The sequence below is a fragment of the Lepeophtheirus salmonis genome, chromosome 12, assembly GCF_016086655.4.
Source record: "Lepeophtheirus salmonis chromosome 12, UVic_Lsal_1.4, whole genome shotgun sequence".
Taxonomy (NCBI): domain Eukaryota; kingdom Metazoa; phylum Arthropoda; class Copepoda; order Siphonostomatoida; family Caligidae; genus Lepeophtheirus; species Lepeophtheirus salmonis.
The window spans coordinates 3,107,684-3,116,203 of record NC_052142.2 but is presented as its reverse complement, the minus strand read 5'-3'; the positions used below and the strand labels follow the sequence as shown (position 1 = coordinate 3,116,203).

General features: G+C 29.5%; 1 long non-coding RNA gene across 1 annotated transcript; it reads left to right on the top strand.

Annotated features, from left to right (window-relative positions):
* Positions 1–5,990: 5,990 nt before the first annotated feature.
* LOC139906875 (uncharacterized) lies at positions 5,991–6,882 on the top strand. The gene is made up of 2 exons (XR_011782981.1): positions 5,991–6,121; positions 6,185–6,882. It is a non-coding gene; the product is annotated as an uncharacterized lncRNA (long non-coding RNA).
* Positions 6,883–8,520: the final 1,638 nt, after the last annotated feature.

Here is an 8,520-nt window from a genome sequence, read left to right as displayed (position 1 = left end):
GCTGTAGCATTGCGGGGGGAGCGACACTCTTAAATCTAATCAAGCTAGAAGAAGATAAAGGGAGTAAGCAATTGATTAGTGGTCTCCTTAATGACAATTATCATGATACAAAATCAGAAATTATGAAAAGATTGATAGAACAATTTAGAAAATGATGCTATCTGGGACAAAGTTCCTTCAGCATAAACACAGCTCAAGATATGAGACAAGTGAATTTGACACTGATGAAGTGGTTAAGTACTACCAAGAATTGTACAGATGCCGAGACTGGGTGTTAGCTATTAAGTGCAAAAAGTGTGTATTGAATAAAGCTAGAATAATTGCATTTAAGATCATCGCGAAATTAAAATTAAGGGAAAGGGCATGGACTTTCCTTTTCAGACTTATGGAAGGAGGCAGGGAGGCGGCCAAAGCAAGGTTATTTATTATTTTTAATTAAAAAGTCAATAATGATTAATAAAACGGATGGATACATGAGGCCATTGGAGCCGCTGAAATTTCGCCTGTCTTTTTAACTCATATCAGTTAGATATTTTAATGAAGGAATATTGTTCCTACTCGACAACTCAATTTTACAAAGCTTCTTAAAAAACCATAACAGAAGAAGCACAGAATCATCCCAACGAGGAAGTGTGAACTCCTTTTTTATTGTTTAAAGCTAAGTTATGACTAAGGGTGATAATTTTGGTAAGAATAGAAAAGCGTGCGAGCAGAAAAGAAGAAATACTTATGGTATCATTGATTAAATAATATACATCTTCTTCTATCAATCATGAACGTCATCATTCCCGCCTTTATTATTCAATATTAATATAATATTAGATGGTGATAGTCGATAGGGAACTGAATAAAAGGCCTAAAATAACGTCGCCTTCTGTCTGGATTTCTGAAAAAGGAGGCCCAGGAATTTGGGAATTACTTACCAGATGAGAAACAGATGGTTTGTCGGATTTGTCGAAATAAATGTGCCTTTGGTCTCCTATCTAGAATTACACGCCACTCATTATTCTCATCTCATATCAAGAGAATGGATATTCATCTAAAAAATCAAGTGAATGATAAATAAATCAAGTCAGACTTTAACTCTGATCTCACAAAGATGTTTATTGCATGTAACATAACCTTGTCAATTGCTAATCATCTATGTTCAAAAAATTTATGGAGAAATACACGAGTAAACCTATCCCTTCCCGAGGAGCCATCATTAAATTAATGGAGGATGTTGGTACTGATGTCATTTATAGAAATACATATAAAAATGTTTTGAGTCGTCCACACCAAATGACGATCAAGTTATCAGTAAAAAGTAAAAAATATTTACTAATTTCGAAATGAAACTCTGAATTTTGTACTATCTAACAGTAAGTATTCAATCTTTTTTTTAAATCTAACCCTAAAATATGATTCTATTTTTGCTAAACATATCAAGAATTATGATACATAACTCATTATATAGTAAAAACAACTGCTTAAATGGTCACAACAACGGGGGTAGTAGCTTTGGATGGTTCGCAACTAGTTTGTCTGAGACTAGTTTCTTCACTTAAAGACTTAAAGATCATTAGGTTTTCCAATATTACATAGTCAATAAATATTACTTTTTTATCACTTAAGGATTAGCTATGGTTGATAGGCTCCAAGAAATGGTGTTCAGAAAACTCGTAAAAGGCAAAAACAACTGCTTAAATGGTCACAACAACGGGGGTAGTTGCATTGGGTGTAGCATTATAATTACCAATTGTGTATATATGTTGTTATATAAGCATAAATAGCAGAGAAAAAAATCTTTTTTGATGCTCTTAATAAGGAGTAATATCACCGGACATTACTACATAATTAGCCTTTGCTCTAAATCTTTACGATGTCATGTTAGAAAACTAGAATAAGTCAAGAATGGTTGCCTGAATTGTCTTTATCAGTTAAATTTGACTGCATGGATTAGCTTTTCTTTTTTAGATAAATATGAAATAAATGAAAGTGGGATTCTAAAAGCTGTTCTTACTAAGATTGGAAGAAGATATGGATTGAAATCTAACATTATTTTATGATTTACTTTATTATTAATAATTATTAAAATCTCATCGGTAGAAATATATCTATCCTGTGCACAATTGTATATGCAACTTGCACATAAGGAAAAAAGGTGATGATCTTTTTGATTAAACTCCATGGCTGGCTTGTATTTTGCAACCTCAAGTTGACATATTAAACTGAATTCCGATGTTAGAACAAGAAGATATTATTTGGATCAATCTATTATTTCAATATTCTGTATTTATAATTTATTGTTATTATTAGTTATATGATTCTAATTGTTTGATTTTGTATATTTAACTTAAATGTATGATGGTTTATTTTTTAGTATGTAGATTATATTTAATTTAAGCCTTCTATTTTAAATTTGGAACTTCAAATATATTTCGAAATACTCTTATTTTGTCGTTTTATTAGTTATTTTTCCGAGAATATGGTTCACAATAAATTACTATTTCATGGAGTGTGACGTTTCCAAATCTACTGTAACGGATAAAAATCGTCTAAGTCAATTATACGTAGTATATCTTTATTAAACATTTTGCTAATAAATACTTTCGTTACACCCTCAAAAATCATAATAAAACAGGCAACTCATAAATACGGATGTGATTATCAGTGATAATCACATCAGTATTTTAAACAATGATACCATGTGTCTTTCTCCCCCCCTGTCTCCTCGCACGCGTTTTTCTCTATAATATTATCAACTATAGTTATGACCTATTAATTATTAATCTTTTTTTTTTTTCTTTTGTTATATTTAATTATTTTTTATAAAAGGGTGGAACATTGGGATGAATAAAAAAAAGTACTTTAGAAAAGTTTGTACAGCTTTGAAAATATTCATAGGTAGCTAAAGGGCCTTAAAGGTTTTGAAAATTTAAATTTCTAAAGAAAAAACTGAGTGTTTGCTTGAATACTGTACATATACTTCAAATTAAAGTTTGTATGTTAAAACAATAAATCGACCTTACTGAATTTAAAATAAAATATATTTTTTAATTATTTCAAAATAAATTTATATATGGTCGAATAATGTCAATTGAAGTTATTTGAAATTTAGCCCATGACTCTTTTTTATTTCTTAAGGATATTGCAACCTTACTATTGGTATGATGAATATAAAAATTTGCAATTATGTTTAGTTTACATTAAACTCAACAAAAAATTTAAATGGCCATAGTGGCCTTTTCTCGGAAAGTGACAATTTTAATTCAATTTTAACATATTAAACCAACAGTTATAATGTAGGTCATCCTGGTCGAAGATTATACCTACAAAAAAAATTCAATTCGATACACTTAGAGTTGGCCATTTCTTTGGATGGCATACGACATAGTACTACTGAATTTGCAAAAGATAATATAAAAAAATATTCAAGAGACAAAAATAGAAAATTATTAATTATATTTCTTGGTGATTACCCTGTTCATGGAGTAAAGTTATTTTCACCTGGTGCAATTCACCATGCCTTGGCCTTCAAAATTCATATATCGTCTAAAGATTTGGATATTTAAATTATAATTCAAATTGACTCTGAGGAAATAATGAGGATTACGTGATGTTAGTGTTTACATTGTAAGAGTATATATCAAAACGTAGGTCAATGAGGCTCAGGCCTCCAATTGCACTTTTTAACAACCTCAGTCTAATGAAAAAGTAAATCGAATATTTTTCAATTAATAAATATATCTCCGAATCCCCCTGATATAAATTTTTCAACAATTTATAGTATTTGTCGGAGGAACTCTTTGGACTAACTTTCCCTTATGATAGAGTAAGTTTAACAACAAAAAGAAAAATGCTTCGCACACTCAAAGTTAAGCGCAGGAGGACAAAAAGCTTAACCAATGATTTATACTTAAAAATATTGAAGAAGTCAAAAAAGTTCTGGAAATTTTTGAGCTGCCTGATACTTTTTAGAAGTTGACCCAGCACTTTGGAAGGGTAGGGAAGACTACATAGAGGCATCAAAAAAAGTTGTTTCGCGCCACAAATGTAATTATCTTGTTGAATGAGTAGTGGCACTCATATCAGAATTCGTTAATAAAAATGGCAAGTCACAACTTCAATGTCTTCTACAAATCGAGGAAGACCATCAAAGGATCTACCTCAACACCAACAAGAAAATACTTAACAAAAGTCATTAGCATTGGTCTAAAACTTACAATAAGTAATTATAAATTATTTACATCTTTGATATTATATAAAAATATAAATAAAATATTTGATTTATAAATATTTGAAAATAAATTTACTTAAAAAATGAAATAATTTGAACTGAATAAATATTGCATCAAATATGTAAATATATATATATAGTATTTTGTCATCAATTTGATATATGATAAAGAAAAAAGAACAAAATGTAGCCAAATCATATATTTTATAGGTCCAGATCGGATGTTTCAATTTTTGTCGCTGGTTTTATGTGCTAAAATTGAATTAAAATGGTCACTTTCCGTTTTAAGATCATTAAGGTCACTAAGACAATGTTTATTGAAAGTTTAATGTTTTTTGCTCAATTTAATACGAATTTAATATAATTGCAATTTTTCATATTTATCAGTACATCAGTTTGGTTGTAATATGCTAAGGAAATAAAAAAAGGGGCATGTGCTAAATCAATCCAATTCGATTGACGTTATTTTGATATATATATATATTTTTTTAAATAATTATAAATATATCTAATTGTCCATTCTATAACTTCAATATAATTATTTTTTTTACAAAAAAGCTTAAATCTGAGGTATATGGACAGTATTCAAGCAAATACTCTGTTTTTTCTTTTAAATGTAAATTTTTAAAACTTATGCTGTTGAAGATTAATATAAATAAAAGGTTGGACCATCATGAAGGTTAATAGAAATACAATGTTCGACAAATATGTAGTTAGGGTTGCTAGAATTTTCAATCTGATTTATTGTACCAACTGCTGGGCGAGACAGGCAGATTTTAACAAAATACGCAACCACTCATAGTCTATAACTTCACTATTTCTAGAATTTTAAATTTAATGCATCGTACCAACTGCTGGGTAAAATAGACAGATTTGGACATAAAAAGTAACAAAATCATATTATATGACGTCACTATAAAAAAAGTGTGGTGGAAATCAAACATGTTGAAAAATATATTTTTCAACTAAAATTTTTCTGCCTCCATTGAAAATTCCTGGTTTAACACTGTTTTCAGTCAAAAATTTCCATTAGTTCTGCAAAATTGCCTTTAATTACTTTTCATTCCCCAAATACCCATAGAAAGTTTCCATATTTGAAAGTTTGTGGAATTTTGCAACTCTATATTTGAGTAATCATCAGATATTTGGTTGATATCAGGCATATGAAATTGTGTCAGAAAAAAGCTGATACAATTTTGGTAGCCCATTGTTTTTTTAAATATCTTAAAAAATAACAAAAAATATTTACTAAATTATACAAAAAGATCATACAATTCTTCCCTTCCTCTTTGGAAAAAAACAAGTGTTCGAAAATATTTCACATATCTTCTAAATTCGCTGGTCCAAGGATTACACTTTTTTTCCACACAGAGGCCATCATTATTCCTTTCTTTCATTACACTAACTAGTGCTGGGAAATATAATTATTTTCAAAGAGTCTTTCACTGAATCATTTCCAAGTTTAAATAAAATATTATTAAACCATATGTCTGAATTATTCAATTTTTTTTTTAGGATCTCTTTTCTAAGAAAAAGTTCGATTGATCAAATGGTTGGAAAAAAAATTCCTTATCTCTAAAATTTTTGGAAAAAAATCACTGAAATCCCCCCAAAAAAAAAAAAATTGCGGATGCCCCCAGATATTCGCATAATACATATATGATGATCCATTATTAGACCCTCACTGGGGAAGGGTTATACTTTTGAAACAATAGACCAGAAAACCTACTTTCTGCCCCATGATTTAGAAGAGAAAAAGAAACCCAATTATCAAGAATTATGATACTCAAATCATTCAATGGCAAAAAAAAATTGCTTAGATGGTCACAACAACGGGAGTAGTAGCTTTGGATTGTTCGCAACTAGTTTTTCTGAGACTAGTTTCTTCACTTAAAGACTTGGGTATGATAATTAGGTTTTCCAATATTACATAGTCAATAAATATTACTTTTTTTATCACTTAAGGCTTAGCTATGGTTCATAGGCTCCCAGAAATGGTGTTCAGAAACTCATTAAAGGCAAAAACAACTGCTTAAATGGTAACAACAACGGGGGTAGTTACATTGGGTGTAGCATTATAATTAGCAATTGTGTATATCCTTCATGATAATAGTATGTTATTATATAAGAATAAATAACGGGGAAAATATATTTTTTGATGCTCTTAATAAGGAGTAATATCGCCGGACATTACAACATATTAAGCTTTTGCTCTAAATATTTAAGATGGATTTATATCTAACCTTTTTTTTATTAGTATATTTATTGTCTAATTTGACATTTACTTTATTATTAATAGTTAGTAAGATTTCCTCGGTAGAGATATATCTATCCTGTGCAAAATTTTATATAGCAACTTCCACATGAAGAAGAGGGGTGATAATCTTTTTGATTAAACTCCACGTCTCGCTTGTGTTTTGCAACCTAAAGTTATGACATATTTAACTGGGTTCCGGTGTCTGAACAAGAAAATATTATTTGGATCAATCTATTATTTCAATATTCTGTATATATAATTTATTGTTATTAGTTATATGATTCCAATTGTTTAATTTTGTATATTGAACATAAATGTATGATGGTATATTTTTTATTATGTAGATTATATTTAATTAAAGCCTTCTTTTTTAAACTTGGAACTTCAAATATATTTCGAAATACTCTACTTTGTCGTTTCATTAGCTATTATTCTGAGAATAAGGCTCATAATGAATTAAAATTTCATGGAGTGTGACGTTATAAAATCTACAGTAACGGATAAAAAACGTCTAAGTCAATTATACGTAGTATATCTTCATTAAACATCTTGCTAATAAATACTTTCGTTATACCCTCAAAAATCATAATAAAGCAGGCAGATGATAATCACATCAGTTTTTTAAACAATGACACCATATGTATTTTTTTCCCCTTCTCCTTGCACGCGTTTTTCTCTACAATATTATCAACTATATGAATAACATATATGCCATCAAATCTATTAAGTCAGGAAACAGAAAAAAAAAGTGGTGCATAAATGAACATTAAAAAAGATAAATGAAAAATATGAAAGGACCTTATATTGTATATTGGCTCATAATGCCATCTAGATTTCTATAAAAGGAACTAGTATCATTGAGCACTTCCTCCATATATACTCGTTGAGATATGTATGAAAAAGCTCTCTAGAGGTATTCATTACTCCTAACCGTCTGAGCATACCCTTAAAAAAGACTCCACAATGACTCAATCGTCTGAGTATGAGCTTCAATTAATGGATCCAAAAAGTTATACTTATGCAGAACAGTAAAGTGTGCCATACCTAACTCATTCTCTAGGCTGCCCAATTGTCAGAAATGACAGTTGTTCCCGGTAAAACGTAAAACTTATTTGAATAATTGTGATCGATAAAATTATAACACAATTCAGTGACACTTAGTTAAACTATATAATAAGATTTAATATATTTTATTGGTTCATATCTTATAAATAAGAAACTTAATTTAAATTCCATTATTAATAATAGACTTTTTTATTTTTTAGTTATTACTCATTTTCTAATATTGTATAGCTGTTACGTATATAAATATACAGTAAATGTTTCTATGATGGTATAATCCTACCTGTTAACTTATTTTAACAATTATGATCGATAAAATCATTACAAAATCAAATGTTAATTAGTATAATATAAGACTTATTATTAGGTAACAAATAATTAAGTTTGAATAAGGGTTAAGAACCCTGATTATAGACTATAAAATAAGGTAAAAATACTTCAATTAGGCTTTGAATTCACTCTAATCCGAGTTCATCGATGTTCAAGAAGAAAAATGACAGTCCGAATTTCTACACTAAGACTCCCGCGCAAAACATTCCCCTTGTTTTGAGAACTTATCCTCCTCTGAATACTCTATAAGAACCAAATACCTAACTTATTCCACACGGAAAGACCTTCCATGTACTTTCATGACCCTTCAAAGTGTTAATTACTCGAAAAAGTCGAGATCCTTCTCCTTTTCCTCCGTCAATATTTTCCTCATTTCGCTTCGCGCCTCTACGCTTGACGTACTGAAGTTATTTGCTCATTATTGAAAGGTTGTGATAATTGAGTTTCAACTATTCTCTGTCGCTGTCTCCAATTTTGAGATAGAAAGAGAAAGAATTATTTGCAGGCAAACTTATACTTATAATAATAGTAAGTCCTTGTTGGGCTCAGAGTAGAATTGGGGATCGACATCTGAGTCATTTTAGCAAATGTCCTTGTAGGCACATTTACTAAAATCTACCATCACCACTTTCTCTTTCTAATTATTCATCCT